This window comes from Pipistrellus hanaki (genome assembly GCF_964339955.1).
Source record: "Pipistrellus hanaki genome assembly, chromosome: 1".
Classification (NCBI taxonomy): Eukaryota; Metazoa; Chordata; class Mammalia; order Chiroptera; family Vespertilionidae; genus Pipistrellus; species Pipistrellus hanaki.
Genome location: NC_140503.1, coordinates 139,907,038 through 139,925,679, shown reverse-complemented (window position 1 = coordinate 139,925,679; position 18,642 = coordinate 139,907,038). Strand labels below are relative to the sequence as shown.

General features: G+C 40.9%; 1 long non-coding RNA gene across 1 annotated transcript; it reads left to right on the top strand.

Annotated features, from left to right (window-relative positions):
- Window positions 1-504: 504 nt before the first annotated feature.
- LOC311617066 lies at window positions 505-18,292 on the top strand. The gene is made up of 4 exons (XR_014794048.1): window positions 505-754; window positions 13,347-13,400; window positions 16,844-16,945; window positions 17,995-18,292. It is a non-coding gene; the product is annotated as an uncharacterized lncRNA (long non-coding RNA).
- The last annotated feature ends 350 nt before the right edge of the window (window positions 18,293-18,642 follow it).

Below are 18,642 nucleotides of genomic sequence, written 5' to 3'. Positions count from 1 at the left end.
GCTAGAAACATCGATGAGAGAGAAACATCGATCAGCTGCCTCTTGCATGCCCCCCACTGGGGATGTGTCCGCAACCAAGTTACATGCCCTTGACGGTAATCAAACCTGGGACCTTTCAGTCTGCAGGCCAAGGCTCTATCCACTGAGCCAAACCGGTTTCGGCTATAAGCGATTTTTGAGTCCAGGGCTTCCTCTCTCAGGAGTGGCTCCTGACAGTGCTTCCAAAAGGGGCTGCAGTTCAGACGGAATAGGAGGCTCCCACAGCGAAGTCTCCACTCAGTGTAGTCACGCTCCTTTGAAGGCAAGCAAACTTCTGTTCCCTTTGGAGAAAGGTGTCCTGTGGGCCTCCCCTTCCCTCGGGCATCCTTATCCTTACTTCCTGCTTCCCCTTTCACAGCCCTTGGGCCTCGTGTTGCTGTGATGGGTTCACACAGAAGAGCAGCGGTTGTCACCTTTGTCCCCCAGGGACTCCGTGCCAAGCTAGGGAGGCAGTAGTTTCTCATTACAGACATGTTGAATGAACGAATGAACGCTACCTTGCTTATCGGGACGGGCAGTACCTCGGTGATGAAATACAGCTGAGCGTTGGGGTTGACGAATGATTCAATGGCCCCGGGCCCGTCTCACCCACATCTCGGAGACGGAGACCCCAGGGGGTTAGCTTGCTAGGATGGACAGACATGTGGGGCAGAGAAAAGAGTAAATGAAAGAAGTTGCTGACCTCGGAGCAGGAAGCACCGCGTGGAACGCAGAGGTAAGCGCCTGTGGAAGAGCCGCCGGGAGCCTGGGACGAGCCTGGTGCTGTGTCAGGCCGCTGCAGCTCTGGGAAATATCTTCAGGACCATACACTCCAGGGCTCTGTAAATAAATCACCGAGAATTATTTATTCCTGCTGTGTCTTCGGGCTTTTTTTTTTTTTTTTTTTTTTTTTTTTGCCACCATATAGGAAGAGCGGAACTCCTTTAGAGTAAGACATTCATATCTTTCTCTAATGTTTTCACAAGTGATCATCTCAGAGATATTACACTGTTTTTTTTTTTTTTGTTTTTTTTTTTCAACCAGACAAAATTTAGGATGCCTTATGCATCACAAGTCACTTTTGCTCTGTAATTTCCTTTATTTGATGACTCTTCCTGGTAAGTACACAGAGAATGTTTAGGTGCCAAGCCATAGAAGAAAAATTCTCTTCAGCAGAGATTTCGGTGGGTACATAAAAGTGAACAACCAAGGGAGACGTTCGTTAGGGGATACTGTTCTAGCAGAATCAGAGGAAACGTACTTTTGCTGCTTTAATTTTTTCTCCCCTCCCCCAAGTTCAACAATGTCACCAGGTTGAAAAACACAGAGAGAAAGAGATTAATCATTGGTAAAAACACACCCTTCGACCCCTCCTCCGGCCTTCTGAGTGAGTAAAAAGTATGTAACGTTGTAATCAGACTGGTTGGTTTTTCCCCTTTAATGTCCAATCCCCCTTTCCTTTCTTTGGTGCCTTTTAAAAGAGGGGGTGTGGGGAACGGGGCGCGGAAGGTGGACAGGTGATTTTTTGGCTCCCCTCAAGTCTAGTCAATCTTCATCCTCTCCCCTCCCTTTAACCTCTAGGGCATATTTTGGAGAAAAATCCACCTCCACACACCATTCTGGCATTCATTATTTTCTTTACTTTCAGATATGATTGGTTCTAGCAACCAATCTCAGCATGTGACTCAGTTATGTTGGAAAGGACTGTACTGTCTTTTTAGATTTTTTTTTTTTTTCAGGCCTCACACACAGCTTCCGAGTGCAGGCTAAGGATGTGTTCCTCTCTTTGGGTTTCCCTGTGCAGCTCTTCAGTGTTTGGTTCTCAGCTGGTTAAAGTGTTCACTCTAACACGGGTTTCTAAATGCGTTTCTCCCCCCTCCCCGCCACTGGCTCCTCCCTCCCTCCCTCCCACCCCTCCCTCCCTCCCCTCCCTCCCTCCCTCCCTCCCTCCCTCCCTCCCTCCTTCCCTCCCTCCCTTCCTTCCTTCCTTCCTTCTTTCTTCCCTTTATCATCTTCCTCCTTCCCGTCTTCAACGCCCCTGCCCCCTTCAGATTCTTAGGACTTGGATTAGGTGCTAGGAGTACAAACACTGATAAGAAAAGACCCCAAGCCTCAGGGAACTGTCTGTGAATTGCTCATTCCCTGGCAGAGGGTTGAGCATCCTAGAAGTGGGAGGAACAGTGCGCGGGGAAGGGAGGCCAGGGGAAGCCTCCTGCCAGGATGGACATGGGGGCCTCCTCAGAGGAGGCGGAAGAACCCGAATTGGTAGGGAATCAGACCTTACACTGGGGGACGGGAAAGACATTGGATGCCAACTCAAAAAAAAAAAAAAAAAAAAAAAAAAAAAAAAAAAAAAAAAAAAAGAAAAAGGAAAAGAAAAGAAAAGAAAAGGAGGAGCTTGGAGACAAGCAAAGTAGAATAAATAGTAGATTGGTCAGAGTTGGGGCCCAGAGGGCTCGCAAAGGCCTGCCGGGGAGTTCAGGCTGCAGACCAGGCATTGCAGCCATTGATGACTGTACACAGCGGAGGGACTGGCCTCATTAGTGCTAAAACAGAGGGGAGAGGGAAGAGCAGGAATGCACAGAGACATTATAGAGGAGCACTGCAGTAGTTCAGGCAATAATTGATAAGGGCCGCATCAAAGGCAATGGCCAAGGATGAAAATGAGGTGAAATGGAGGCACATTTGGGAGTCTAATCACCCACGAAGGCCTGGTCCACAGGCCGTTGTGGATGATTGCTTATGGAGGTGGAGGGAGCCAGGGAAATCTCTGAATCTGTCCAGTTTTCTGTCTTGTGATCTGGCTCTGCCCATTGATCTAGGCGGAACCAGAAAAGAGGGTTCTGGGTGGGGCGGGAGCAGGGATTGATGATGAATTCTTGGTACTAAGTCAGACTAAGTATATCCTGAAGCAAATGAACCTTGCCCATGGAAGCTGTTGCTAGAAAGAAGAATCAGGCAAGAGAGTTAAATCAGAAACAGTATTCTGACCTGTTTTGTGTGTGTGGAGGAGGGGAGGGGGTTGGAGGAGGGCATCAGGCTGGAAAGACACACACACAAAGCGCCTTCATAGACTAGAAACAACTAAGATGGTGAGGAGAGTGAGAACAAAGTCAACCTTTTCTAGTATAAGGAGATTTTCCCAAAGAGCAACAATCATTGAATTACAAAAATGCTTCTGCTACTGACCTCAAATAGAAAAGAAAATAACCAGAAACAACTAATCAGGGGCTGATGAACAGAAGCCTTTAAAAAATACACACCTAGTGAGTACTTTGCACCTGAATGAAAGCATTGGCTAGGGCAGGGGTCTTCAAACTACGGCCCTCGGGCCACATGCGGCCCGCAGAGGAGTCTGATCCCGCCCGCCAGGTTTTTTGGGCAGTGAGCGCAGCCGAGGTGTTACAGTAGGAATTAGTAGTTCATATAGTCCGGCCCTCCAGCTCTCTGAGGGACCGTGATCTGGCCCCCACTTTAAAAAGTTTGAGGGCCCCTGGGCTAGGGGTTAGAATTAAAGCACCAACAAGGAAGAATTTTATTAGTCTATTTCTAAAACTTCCAAACTAGGAAATATGCACAACTTCCTCTAACTTAAATAAATTGCGTATTACATGCCTTTTTGTTCCCCCTTTGCTGTTCCAATCACTGGAAAATAGCTCGGCTATATTGTCCTCAAACTTCATTTCGGTGGCAAAGAGAGCTCTTTATTTACAAAATAATTTACAAAATGGTAACTTAGGCTCCAGAGACATAGCTCCTGTTCCATCGCTGAGGACCTCCACGCTGTCCTTGCAAAGCCCCTAGGAATTTGTTAGCACCTCCAGGGCTACGTGCAGGCCGCGGCAATTATCTAACTCATTTGGCCTCTCTCCAGTGGAGTGGTTACCGAATTGCACGGGTGCTGCTGAGCTAGCAGTTATTTCACAAGGATTTTCACTAGTGCTTATCTGCGTGTGCGGAATGCCTCCTGTCCAGAGGCTGTTTTTCTGAGCTGGTTAGTTGAGCCAGATTACAAATTGACTGTTTGTTGTGAACAGAAACCTATTTACAATGCAGATCTCCCAAGCTACTTTTCTGGTTAAATTCCCAAGTTATCCAATAATTTTTTCCCCTGCTCCTAGAAAAAAAAAAAAAGTCGAGCTAGAAAGCATTTTCTGTTTTAGAGTTGAAGTGGTAGAATAACAATGTAGGCTGCCTTGACATCTTTGGAAAGTTTAAGTTTTCTTTAGAAATTAATCGCAGGATTAAAATATTGCCAGAATTAATTTTAATTGCTCTATAAGTAGAAAAAAATAAGGAGTACTCAACGTTCATTTACACACCCAAGAAAAATAGATTTTTCTGAATTATGATTTTGAGTCTTGTTAAATTAGGTAGAATCTCTAATGGTATGTTCACAGAAGTTTTTTTTCTTAGTTAACAGACCTCCTTTTACATTAAACATATGCATTAAATATTACTTCATCATGGTAAGCCTAATGATTTTTTTTTTTGAGGAGGGGCAAACATAGATTCAAGGTTTATTTCTTTGGCTATGCTATTAATTTATGTCATCACAGAAAGTAGCCCAGTTTTATTTTGAGATTGGTTTATTTTCCCTGGACATTTGGGATGAATAGCTCAGCATAACAAATTATTCTATATGCTCTAGTTTCAAGCGTTTAAAGTGGAATCCAAGTTTTAGCATCAGGAACCAATTAAATGATAGTTAGATCTGACTGAAAAATTAATGGTCCAGAACAGAAACCGTGTAGTATTTTTTTTTTATGCATTTCTGTTTTAAATAAAAATCTGGATGGTTCCCAGTAAAATACAAAGCCTCATTTTTAAAAACCAATCAAATATAAATGGAGTCACACCCAGGCTGAAAAAAATCACTTAATGATGATTGCATTCTTAGCGGGCTATTAAGGGGAAGGCGTTTATCAGCTTTCATGGGCTGTTAAGACTTTGGGTACAAAACAGAAGCACGGTGGGCAGCTGAAGAGTGGAAATGCTACCCGGGCTCTCTATGGCGAATGGGATTTGCTCTTTAAACAGGATCATCCCACAGTTATGGTGTGTGGCATGCTTGCAGTAGCATTTGCTTTTTGCAGTAGCGATCAAACCGACTCGTGTTAATACTTGGTGTTAATGATAAAGTAAGCCAGGAGAGAAAAATGTTGATGTTCAGCCCGCTGACATAAAACTCGTTCGCCTGCCTTGACAGATCGTGGTGGCCCCAGAGTATCTGCTAGTGGAAGGGGTCAGGCTTGCGTTCAACCACCCTGCGCGGGAAGCCAGCATCGTACCTTTCATCTGGCTCCAATTCAAACCTATCAATAATCACTTAGCCTGCTCCACTTATTCCGCCAGTCTTTTTGCCAAAAAAGATTTCATGGGTAGCAGTAGCAGAAGCACTTTTATAATTAAATTATTGTCACTTTCCTGGAAAAAATCTCTTTTCATTTGCAAAGGCTGACTTTGTTCTCCTCCCCTTCACTCCCTACTGGGCTGGTATGGGCTACAGAGGCACTTCAGCTGCGTGTCTTTCCAGCCTAATGGCCTACTTACCACAGTATTCATTTTGGTTGGGTTACCCCAGCCATCATTTTCCAGAGACAGTCAAAATCCCTCAACGATGACAGAAGTCATTTGATCATGGGGAAACAAGAAATAAAAAGAGCAACAATAATTCCTTTAGGACCTTTTTATGGTGTTTTTAAGAGACGAGATTCTGTAAGAAGAATAAATACAGGGTCTGTGCTTCCCACTTGAGAGAGGTACCATTTTAACATTTTTCCTGAGGGCATTCATGGAGCACACTCACTGAAAAGCACCGTTTCCCTTCTGAGTTCCGATGCATCTTATCACTTCTCGGGGGAGGGTGGTAATTATGTGCTTAAGTATCTGTGCTTCCACCACACCTTAACTTCCCTGGGCCTGTGCATTAGTAAATACCCCCTACCCCCTTCCCTCCCTGCAGTGAGCACAGCCTGGCCCACTGGGAGGGGAAAATACCCATCCTGGGTCTCCATTCCCAGGTCAATTCCTCGCCCTTCCTCAGCTCTGCTCTGGGCCTCAGCAATGTGGATCCCAGCAGGCTGCATTTCTCAGGCTCCCACCTACCTTCTTCCTTCTGGGTTTAGAGGGGAGGTTAGGGGGCAGGAGGAAGGCTATCTCTCTGCTCATCTGCATTGGTGGCTGCAGGCAGAGCAGAGACTCCTCCCCTCCTGGACAGACAGCAGTGATCCCCCTTGCTGTTGGGTGGCGCCATTCTCAGGGTGCTGATAGCACTGCCTCCATCCTTTGTCCCTCCATCCCAGGGAGTGGTCTCCTGCTTTTGCCAATTTCTGGGTTGTTTCACTTTGTCCCATTTGGTTTCTCAGCAATACTATCACCTGGTTAACCAGTATCCTGCATTACATTTCCTCTGTTCTCCATACTTACAGTGTGTGCAGTACTGTACTGTGATGCAAAACTGAAATGGTACGTCCTGACCTCAAAGCTACCTTCACAAAGAAGGAATGGGGTGTACTCTAGAGGCACATGGGCTCCTGGGATCTTGGCTCACTTTGCAGAGTCTCCAAAATGGGCCTCCACTGAGGGGGAGTTGGAGGTTCCTTTGGGATCTGATACCCCCACTTACTGAAAGTGCCTGATACATTGCCTATCCTTGCTTTTGTCCTCCTACATGGACTATTTCAGCATTTTTTAGTTATATCCTAATGTCCTGGTGTGAAGGAGCATCCCTATTCTCCCTCCGTAATTCGGCAGAGTAGGAGCAGGGTTATGGTGCCTGGATAGACTGACAGCTACTCTAATTTACAGACAAAAGACAGAAATTCTGGCATTTATGCAGCCAGACATGGCTCAGTGGTTGAGCATGACCTATGAACCAGGAGGTCATGGTTTGATTCCTGGTCAGGGCACATGCCCAGGTTGCGGGCTCGATCCTCAGCGTGGGCATTCAGGAGACATTCGATCAATGATTCTTTCTCATCATTGTTGTTTCCATCTCTCCCTCTCCCTTCCCCTCTGAAATCAATAAAAATATACTTAAAAAAAAAAGAAAAAAAAGAAATTCTGATAGTCATATTGTCTGACCTGTTTCTGAAGGTGGGAAAGGTCTGGATCTATTTTAATTCTTTCCACATTCTACATGGGTAGCTACTGGGATAAAGAAATTAAGGGGCCAAGTTCACTTAGCATCCTCAGCTTCTGACATTTTTACGATGAGTTGAAGATTCTTTTTCTTCCTTCTCTCATCTTTGTAACTCCCTTTTTCTTTTTAATATATTTTTATTGATTTCAGAGAGTAAGGAAGAAGGAGAGATAAATAGAAACATCAATGATGAGAGAGAATCATTGACCTGCCGCCTCCTGCACGCCCCCCCCACTGGGGATTGGGCCCACAACCTGGGTATGTGCCCTTGACTGGAATCGAACCCGGCACCCTTTAGTCTGCAGGCTGACTCTCTATCCACTGAACCAAACCAGCCAGGGCTGCAACCCCTTTTTAATCATACTTCACTGGGGAAGGGGGAAGGAGACGGAATCTGGCTGACACCAAATTATGAATATTGGTTTAAGTTTTACTTAACAAGCTTGCATTTCACATGCATAGCTAACCCACAAAAGCCACTGGATTTTCCAAGGGGTTAGTTTCAAATTTATAAGAACGAGAGGTTTCAGCAAGAATCTCTGTCCTTATTTTCTCTTTTGTGTTTGGCCGTGCACCCGGGCAATGGTCAAATGGTCATCTGCCTATTGTTGGGAAGGGAGTCTTTAATGCTTGTTGTACATGAATTAGTAAAAGGTAAAAGTCAGTGGCAATCTGATTTTTACCAAATAATATCCTGGTTGGTCAGGACAGTAAAGTGCTTTGGGATGGGAGGTGGGGAGAAAGCTGTTATCTGTGAGTTTAGTTGAGCTAAATAAGAGGAAAATGTACCTAACTGGACTAAGAATTTATTTACACATGAATTCCAGAACTTTAGAGCTAGAAAGGATGTTAAAAGTCTTCTGATTCACTGCTTTTATTATTATTATATTGCACGTAAGAAAATTCAGGCTTAGACAGGTTGAAGAATAGCTGGCTAGCAGCATGATGAAGATTAAAATCTGGAATGATTTTCATCTTGTTATTGTTCACCAAAACTTACTATCTTTCATTTTGAGCACTTTAGCTCTCAAGCCTAATTTTCTTTCTTGTATCTTGACCTTAAACCTATTAGATCTGGCCCAGGTACATTCTAGAAGTCAGTGGAAACTGCATGTTACACTTAGAGTTTGAAGACCATAGGGCATGGATATTCTTTTTAAAAATATATTTTTATTGATTTCAGGGAGGAAGGGAGAGGAAGAGAGAGACAGAAACATCAATGATGAGAGAGAATCATTGATCGGCTGCCTCCTGCATGCCCCTCACTGGGAATCAGGCCCACAACTCAGGCATGTGCCCTTGACTGGAATTGAACCCAGGACCTTTCATTCATAGGCAGATGCTCTATCCACTGAGTCAAACCAGCGAGGGCAGGACCATAGGGCATAGATATTCTTGACAGTGGGAGGGAGGAAGGACGCCCACAGGTAACAGGGAACAGCTTTGAGTTTCCACTCTTTGCCAGGAATGAGAAGAGCTCTTTATGTACACTTTAGGTGGTTCTGTCTGATCACTGAAGGTGGAGTGTGAAAAGATGGGAGATATTGGGTAACATGTACATAAAGAAAGATTGCTCTGAAGGGATACGGTTGTATTAATAGGAATAACCAAAACAATGACCACATTGGTTGTTCCTCATCTTTTTAAATTATTTTTATTTTTAAAGTATATTTTATTGATTTTCCACAGAGAGAAAGAGAGAGGGATAGAGAGCTAGAAACATTGATGAGAGAGAAACATCAACCAGCTTCCTCCTGCACACCCCACCTGGGGATGTGCCTGCAACCAAGGTACATGCCCATGACCGGAATTGAACCTGGGACCTTTCAGTCTGCAGGCTGATGCTCTATCCACTGAGCCAAACCGGTTTCGGCTGGCTGTCCCTCATCTTATCAAAGTGCAATTTAGGTGCTAAGGAAATACATTAACTCTTTAGGTTGTTGAAACACCCTATTGTACACATCTTTTCCAGGATTTAATATTACAACAATAGTTTATAATTACTTATATTTAAATACATTAATATTCACAAATCTGGTGCATCTTCTCATAGGTAGTGTAAGGAAGCCAATTAATATTTGAGATATAAGCTACTGCCATTGTTTCAGAATAGCTTATTTTTTCCACATAAAAAAGTAGAATATTATGTCATTGTATACCGAAGTATTTATGGTTAAAATTTTCCACATCTTTCTATGCTATCAGCCTCAATTAGGTATTCTCTTCTCATTCAATAAAAGCTCTTCACTGAAAAGAAATGTCATTGAGTTGTAATGAGTTTCAGTATCTACTGACCTTACCCACATTTTGGAGGCTGAGTTGGCTGTGAAAGATTCAGCACCTCTTTATCCTTCTCCTGAGACATTAATTACTCATTAAATTTCTTTTTATCCTTCTTGCTACATTTCAAAAGTTTCAAAGGTAAAGACTTAAAAAATGAGAAGTTGGAAGATATGCCTGAAAGTAGTTCCTTAAACTTAAAACTACAGATGCCAAGTGAGAAATATAAAATGCAAACTTTTTCTACCTTTATTTCAACTGGTTATAAATAGATCAAATCGAAATTGGGTATTCCAAGTTTTGTCCTGAAGCAATTTCTATAGTTGAGCTAAATGCCCCTGAAAAACTGGGTTTATGATGAAAATCTCAAAAGACTCTCAACTTTAGGAAAAGGTACAACTATAATTTTACAGGCATTAGGCACCTAAAATAACTTTGTATGAAGATTACTCTCGGATTTGTCCCCCATTTTGTAGAAAATGCTTAATGTTGAACTGTATTTTATGCACACAAAAAGACTTATTTCATAAGACAAGGAGCTCAAGGATTTTCCTTCTAATATTCAACAACATTATTACTAAAGGGTCCTCTCCTTTTACTTTCATAATTGAATGGTCTTAAGTGATATTTAAAGAAAATATTCTACTAAACTTATATGTAAAGATGATATATGACAGAACATTTTAAACATGTTCAGTAGGATGTATTCCAGCCATGTATTTGGTTGTCATGAAACTGAATTGGTGGATCAAAATAATGTCTTAATATTCTGTTCTGTAGCAGCAAAGGAAATGAGTTTTTTTAGTTTTGTTTGTAAAGAGCAACAGATAAAGTACTTATATTTGAATGTACAGCGTAATAAAAATAAAACTTTTGTCTAATGGGAACTCTTAAGTGTTAGACAGCCCTTGCCTGTCTTCTTTATTAACTCATTTTCCTTCTTCTTAAAATGTAGATACTATTGAATAGTAAACATAAGTCCTATTCCTTATATTTACCTCTTCTTTGCCTTCTCTTCCCACTTCCATGCAGATTCCTCCTAAATTTATATTTCTGGTCTCATCTTCATCTCCGATAATAGACTCTTTTCTTCTCTCTTCAGTCTTGGATGGATTAGGAATATTAAAAATTCATCTTGGGCCCTAACTGGTCTGGCTCAATGGATAAAGCGTTGGCCTGCTGACTGAAAGGTCCTATGTTTGATTCTGGTCAAGGGCATGTACCTTGGTTGGGGGCACATCTCCAGTAGGGGGTGTGCAGGAGGCAGCTGATTGATGTTTCTCTCTCATCGATGTTTTTAACTTTTCCCCTCTCCCTTCCTCTCTGTAAAAAATCAATAATAATAATAATAATAATAATAATAATAAAAAATATGAAAATTCATCTTGGCCTGCCTTGGTAGCTCAGTTGGTTAGAGCATTGTCCCAATAAGGGTAGGTTTGCAAGGTGTCTGCTACCCCTCCCTCAAAGGGGCAGGATCAATCTCCTTGTACTGACTGTATATTGAAAGGTTGCATGTTCAATAGTGCAGAATCACAGAGGAAAGGTGGGGGAGGGAGGGAAGAAGGATAGGAGATAATCAACCAAAAACCTTGTCTGCATATATACATAGCTCATGGACATGGACAACAGGGTGCTGAAGGTCTTGGATAGGGTGATGGGGGTAGGTTAGAGGGGGTCAATGAGGGAAAAAGGAGGACATATGTCATACTTTCAACAATAAAGAATAATTAAAAAAAGGTTTCACGTTTAGATTGTTCCCCAAACATACACACTGATACATAAAAATGGGGCCCATGCCCTAGCCGGTTTTGCTCAGTGGATAGAGCATCAGTCTGTAGACTGAAGGGTCCCAGGTTTGATTCCATTCAAGGGCACCTGTCTGGGTTGCAGACTCTATCCCAAGTAGAGGATGTGCAGCCGATCAATGATTCTCTCTCATCATTGATGTTTCTATTGCTCCCTTTCTCTCCTTTCCTCTCTGAAATCAATAAAAATTTTTTTTTTTTTAATGGGGCTCATTATAATAATCACTTAGCTCTGAAGACTAGTATAGTTACACTATCTCATGCTCTATAAGAAAACATTTGGCTGGTTATATATAATGCTTTGGTTCTATATTAAAAAATGTTTTCAAGAAATAAAATCTCATGAACTGTAGCTTTCTTTTTCCCCCTCTCATATGAAACATTTCGCTTCATTTTTTCACATTCTGCATGCCACTGGAGGAATTTAATCACGATGGAGAGTGATGGAAATGAGAAAGGGTTAGAAAGGACAAGAGCTGTAGAGTGGTCTTCAAACCTTTTCATACCAACTCCCTTTCCCTTAACTTTAACCAGAGAAATAATTGAGCTGCTACCACCACCACGACGACTATGACTGCTACTATGACAACGATACTAAAAATGATGCGGCTACTGCAACTATGATTTATTGTTCATCATGTCAGTTACAGTCATAGTTCTTGCTTCACAAACTGTTAGTTAACTATCATAAAATATTACCAGTTGAATATTGTTATTGTTATCTTATAGAAATCAAGAAACTGAGACATAGAAAAATCTAGCAACTTGAGAAAGGGCCACTATGTGTCCATAGCTGAGCCAGGATTTAAACTCAGGTCTAACTCCACACGGGATGCTCTTAATTGTTATCCTATATAATAAAAGGCTAATATGCAAATTGACCAAACTGGGGAATAACCGGTTGCTATGACATGCACTGACCACCAGGGGACAGACACTCAACGTAAGAGCATCCCCCTGGTGGTCAGTGTGCTCCCATAGCAGGAAAGCCACTCAGCCAGAAGCCAGGCTCACAGCTGGCAAGCGCAGTGGCAGGAGCCTCTCCAGCCTCTGTGGCAGCACTAAGGACCCCTCGGGAGATGTCTCCTGTGGAGCGGGCCTAAGCAGGCAGGTGGACATCCCCTGAGGGGTCTTGGACTATGAGAAGGTGCAGGCTGGGCTGAGGGGATGAATTTCATGCACTGGGCCTCTAGTTGTGAAATAAGATTGTATAGTGATCATCTCTTGCTACTTATCCAGGCCTTGTTTGAAGCCCAGATCCAAACAAAAGCCACCAATTTCGATGGGCCTGGAGAAATGGTCAATTCCAGTAGGAGAAACATTTTCTTACTGCTCTTCCACCTCCACTTCCAGTCTCTGCCTTTCATTTCCAACTTCTTCCATCTCTTTTTTCCCTGCCCTTCCTAGACATTTATCTCATTAGTTAAGCTAATGGTTGAGCAAGTGTGAGCAGGTGGACCCACAACATTTTACTAGTGGGTCTTTGCCTTGAGAGGGAGGCTTTCCAGATCCTCTCTCAGAGGCTTAGGCTTTTATTTCCTCGGAGAGAAGGATTGAGATGCAGACAGGGCTTCATGCCTGCACTTCACCCAGTGGGCTCTCTCAGGTCCTCTGCCAGGCCCTAATTTTTCTTGTTGAGGCTCATGGGAAAGTGCTAGAGAATGAGTGTGTACTCTCCTCAGGTCTAGAGCTTCTGCGTGATCTAAATTGTCCTTTTAGCACACACTTTACAATGGCAGATTCTTTCTCCTGTACTCTGCCAAAGGTGAAATAAATGGTTCATGTACCCCATTTCTCTTCAGAGGGACAAATCACTGTTTCAAGTTTTAGTTCTCCTGATTGTCTGTGACTGTGACTTCAGCTTTCTGCTGGGTTCAAGAAGAGTTAGGATTTTGTAGGTTATCTCATCTTTCCCTTGTCGTGAGGGGCGGGGGACTGCTGTGCATTTTTAAATTCTAAGACCCAGAGAACTGATGTCGCCTGTTTTAAGTGTTTGAGTGTGGACTAGGAGTAATCTTCTTTAGCAAGCATACAGTACTAATATGAAAACTAGAGAGTCCTAAAACTGGTCTTTTAATAATGGTTTGCATTGACAGGTTGGAGTTGACGAGCAATTCTATGAGCACTGGAATGTAAAGCATATCCTTAAGGTAATAAAACAATTTTTTTTTGTAATGTTTTCCTTCAAACCAAAAGACCACATCTGGAACCTATGGTAATATCTATTCAAGTCAAAGAGAATGAAACTTATGTATTGTCCAGCATACTTCCAATTCATTTTAGTGGTGTAGCTCAGCTAGCAAACCTTTTATTTTGACTAAAATTTTGAGATGGTATTATTTTTTTTAGCATGGGCCCCTTTTCTTTAAAATATAGCCATTTTTATAAACATCTGTATATAGTTCAAAATCACTGAATCAAAAATCAGAATATTTGGGTCCAACAAATCTTTATCTGTTAGCAATTCTCTCAGGAGCTATTTGGAGAAGTTACTTTATCTTTGTGGTCCTTGGGTTTCCTTCAGTGGAGGGTAATACCAGTTAGTCTCTCCTCAAAGAGTTCCTTTGAAGACTAAGTGGTTAATGCACTGTAAGCAGTTGGCATAAGAAACACACTTATAATTACTATTATTGTTATTATTATTATTTTATTGTAGTCAAATACATAGAATATCATGTTTACTTTTCCATGATAAAAGTAAACTAAAAAAGTATAGTTCAATGGCATTAAGTATAGTCACATTATTGTGCAACTGTTATTCTTATTTTTTATCTTCTGAACTTGTATTTTATTTCTGGCTTTATGTGTATCTACTATGGTAGTCATGGTATTCAAACAGATCCTTCTGCTATTGGATTTAATGAGGTTGCCCATGATTCTTAGGTGGAATGTGTCATGTACTTTACTGCTCAGGGTACCTGCAGACTTAATGGCATGCATTTGTCCATTGTGCTCATCAACTTTCCTGCCATAAATGCTTTCCCAATGATATTACAGGAACCCTAGCACACATTTTATTCCTGACCATGTGCCTAAGAAACACATCCCCTGTAAGTATGTGTGAAATTCTCGCCACCTTCAATTTGATGGTAACAAGTCACAGAAGATGAATATCTGGTTTTATAATCCTAAAATAGAGGCTTAATAGCAAGTCATGAAAGTAAAGATTTGATTATAGAGATTAGAAGAATAGAAATTGGGTTTTATAGCAATTGAGTAACTATTAAGAATACTTCAAACACTTTGAAAGAATCCTTAAAATACCAAGATTTAAAATAAGATCTAGGTATGGGCTGAGGATCTTTCCCAAGGAAAAAAAAATCCTGCTCAATTAAGCAACTTTTAAAATTGTCAGTACAACTGTTTAACTATAATCTCTCAGGGTTCTAAAAGAACAAATTACATGGGGAAATTAGGGCTGAGGGCTAAGAAGAATGAAGATGTTTCTCAACAACCACATTGGCATTATATTCAAATGTAATTTCAGTCATTCCACAATTTAAAAAAGGTAGATGATCTATTAGTGACCTTTCATGACAGATTTTCAAGGGATTAGATTTGTTGGGAAATATTTGTGAAGTAAAATTTTGTAGTATAAACTTTACAGCTTTTATTCATAAAAATTTACATGTATTTACCTGAGCTAGGACTTTAAATATGAGTGTCCGAAGGCTGGCAAAACTTTTTTAACATCGAAGGCTGGTTACAACCTCAGCACAAGGCATCATTAGGCTGGGAACATAGCTGCCACTGGGGTAGTGGGTAGTGTGGTGGGAGAGCAGGGAATTCCAACTGGCATTGCCCGAGGATCCACAGAGGACTAGCTGCCAATCATGCCTGGAACCCAGGTCCTCTGAGCTCAGGCTAGTGACATGACCTCATCTCCCCTCATTAATTACCTATATTTCTTAAAATTGCTGTCCTTCGCTACCAGCCTGCAGCCGACTGGTTTTAGTCTACACACAGTGTTTCTCAACCTTTCTAATGCCTTGACCCTTTAATACAGTTCCTCATGTTGTGGTGAACCCCGGCCATAAAATTATTTTTGTTGCTACTTCACAACTATAATTTTGCTACTGTTAATGTATCATAATGTAAATATCTGTGTTTTCCGATGGTCTTAGGCTCTACAGCAGTGGCTCTCAACCTTTGGGTTGAGAACCGCTAGCAGGGTCTCAATGAAAATAATTTTATGGTTGGGGTCACCACAACAAGAGGAACTGTATTAAAGGGTCAAGGCATTAGGAAGATTGAGAACCACTGGCAGTGCTTCAGGGCACCTCCTGACCTTGTGCTGGGAGCACAGGGCAATAAGGAGGTACCCTCGTCTACCTGCTGCAGCCTTCTTGTGAGCATTTCTTCACTTCAGCTGCCTTGATTTGTGAGAGGATTTTACAAGCGAAAAAATCAGCCAGTGTTTCCATTTGCCAAGTTGCCATTTGATAGTTTTATAATCTTATTATTTCACATTGCCCTCAACTGGTACATGTGTTGACAATACAGATACAATTTTAAAATTGAAAATGGTTGGTGATTTTCAATTTACATGTAAAGGCAACAATGCACAAGTCCCACGATTTAGATCTTTTGCATGATTCTCTGATCATTTGCTGTCAGTTATGACTACATGATCCCACTATTTCTTACAAGGCCAGTGAATGTCATGGGTTGAAGGCAGGTCTAGGTCTCAGAGAAAACTTCCAAAATGTGGTGTGGTTTATATTTCTATTCAGCATTTCATAGGCAGATCCGAACCTCAAGTGACAAAGGGTAATGTGATGAAAAAATGAAAACCAGTTTATTGCCAAAATAAGAGAGTTAAGTGTTTTAAGAATGTGAAGTGGAAATGGCAAAATAGGAATTCGTGTTTCTCAGCATAATTGTCTAAGCATTTGCAAGGACAGGCCTGGACCTGTACAGAAATAAGAAGTAAAAAAATTTTTTTTCTCACCTCCACTCTCCTTCCTATCCTTTTCCCCGCCTCTTGTCTTTTTTTTTGCATCCAAGAGACTGGTTTACTGTTTATTTTAACTGTTTATGGAACAAAGGATTGCAAACATATTTTTGGTATATCTCAGCACGCATCAAACAGTCTTAGCACCTAAAGATAAGACAATCCCTGCATGAGGTTATCACTTTTTGAAAATAAAATTTTTATTTCATTTTTTTCTAGCTTCCAACTCTAATAAGAGAAAAATATAGTCATGAAATGTATAAAATTCTGTGAAATTAACAGAGCAGTTGAGTTTTACATTAAAAAACAGGATGATTAGATATACTTAAGATGAAACATTGCATATATAGCATTAACAAAAATAGAAGCCAACAATTAAATAAATTATTTAAAATACTTTAAGCATAGTAGTAGTAAACAGTAGGCTGCTTACAATGGAATTGTAATGTATCAAGGGTTGACTAAAGAGTTTATTACTTACTTTTTAAGTAACCTGGGACATTTTTTGATAGCATTTGGAATAATGGCAAATATATATATATATATATATATATATATATATATATATATAAAATCAATAAAAATTTATATATATATATATATATATATATATAAATTTTTATTGATTTTTTTTTACAGAGAGGAAAGGAGAGGGATAAAGAGTTAGAAACATTGATGAGAGAGAAACATTGATCAGCTTCCTCCTGCACACCCACTACTGGGGATGTGCCTGCAACCAAGGTACATGCCCTTGACTGGAATTGAACCTGGGACCCTTCAGTCCACAGGCCGACACTCTATCCACTGAGCCAAACCGGTTAGGGCAATGGCATGAATATTTTAAGACTCAAAAAATTTAATATGAATTTTACCTTCTCTGCCCTGTAGTGTGACCTATCTAAATAAAATGCTCAAAAGCAGAGAGAAAAAGTTAGATGCTTGTTATTCTCCACCAACAAAACCTCCTGCCTCAAATAATTGAAGTTGTTGCTATAGACAAGGAAATATAAATGTCTAAGCAACAACTTTCTTGGTAAGGCTGAAAGCTTTCTAAAGGATTTTTTCCCCCTTAAATACTACAAACATTTATGGAAGATCAGTTAAATGTTAATTACCACTCATGTAAAAGTTCACATTTAAGAAGTCATTTATTTGCCCACTTACTGTATTGTTCTAAAACAAATACTTTAAACATGTCAGTTAGATACATCTCTATATTTTATGCTTAATGTAACCCCTCTGTAGTAAATAAAACATAAGAGTCTATCAAAGTGGTAAATGGAGATTATCTATAGTCAATCTCATATACCTTTATCTGGCAGTTATTTTCCTGGTTCCTGTTACATCATGCCTTTGAGAAACCATTTCTTTAGATTTCATTTCATGTCTGTCTTGGTGGTGTTTTTTTTTCTGGGACAATATATCTTGAGTTGCCTGGGGGACCCTCAATTAAATGCCTTTTTGCAATGAGACTTTCTTGGGTCACCGGACTACTTTCTAAAATTGTTAAAGCCTGAGGATCTTAAATATAAAGCTGGTGGATGCAACTTAAACTACAGCAAATTGAATTTAGGTGCTAAAGCTATGTTTAAAGTGTATGGGTATGCTTATCTTTGAGTTATTTACTTTTCAAAGATGATGGGTCATACCTCCTGTGAACATATTTGATGAGTCAGAATTTCTCTGCTTCTGCTCTATGTTTTTGTACAATTCATTGATTTGGACTTAGACAATAAAAACTTACATTAATCCTATATAGTAAAAAGGTGATATGCAAATTATCTCCTCAGGGGTTTGACCGGGAATTTGACCGCTCACTATGACATGCGCTGATCATGAGGGGGCAACAAAGAATGAAGGGAGACCCCTGTCAGCTGGTGGCAGCTGGAAGCCAGAGGAAGGAAGGTCCCAATCAACCCTGATCGCTGGCCAGGCCTAGGGACCCTACCCATGCACTGGGCCTCTAGTATTATATAAGTAAAACACAGTTATCCTTATTTCACAAAATTTATATATGTATAGGACATTTGATGTATCTGTCACCACATTCCTCCACTGTTACTAATAAAAGATGGTTGATTTTTAAGGATCACTTAATTTTCATATATTTAATACCAGGAAGTTTTCTGTTAATCCTATCTTGGGAAGTTTATCATTACAAACTAAGAGAAATTACAAAGGTTTTGAGGTGAGTTGTTTAGCTAAATCAATGCAGATAGGATCTGAAAGCTCTGTAAGTTCTAAGTCTAGCAGTTGCGCAAGCCCCAGGCCCAGTGGACCAGTAGGAGAACTTCAGATTCTCTCTGCAGCAGATGAATGCCACTATACCTGTCTCACACAAGTAGGATGTTAAAGTGGTTATGGCTCCTAGAGAGATGTGGCCCTCAAGAAGGGACACTGGGACTATAGACTGGTGTTGATTGTTCCTGAACCACTGA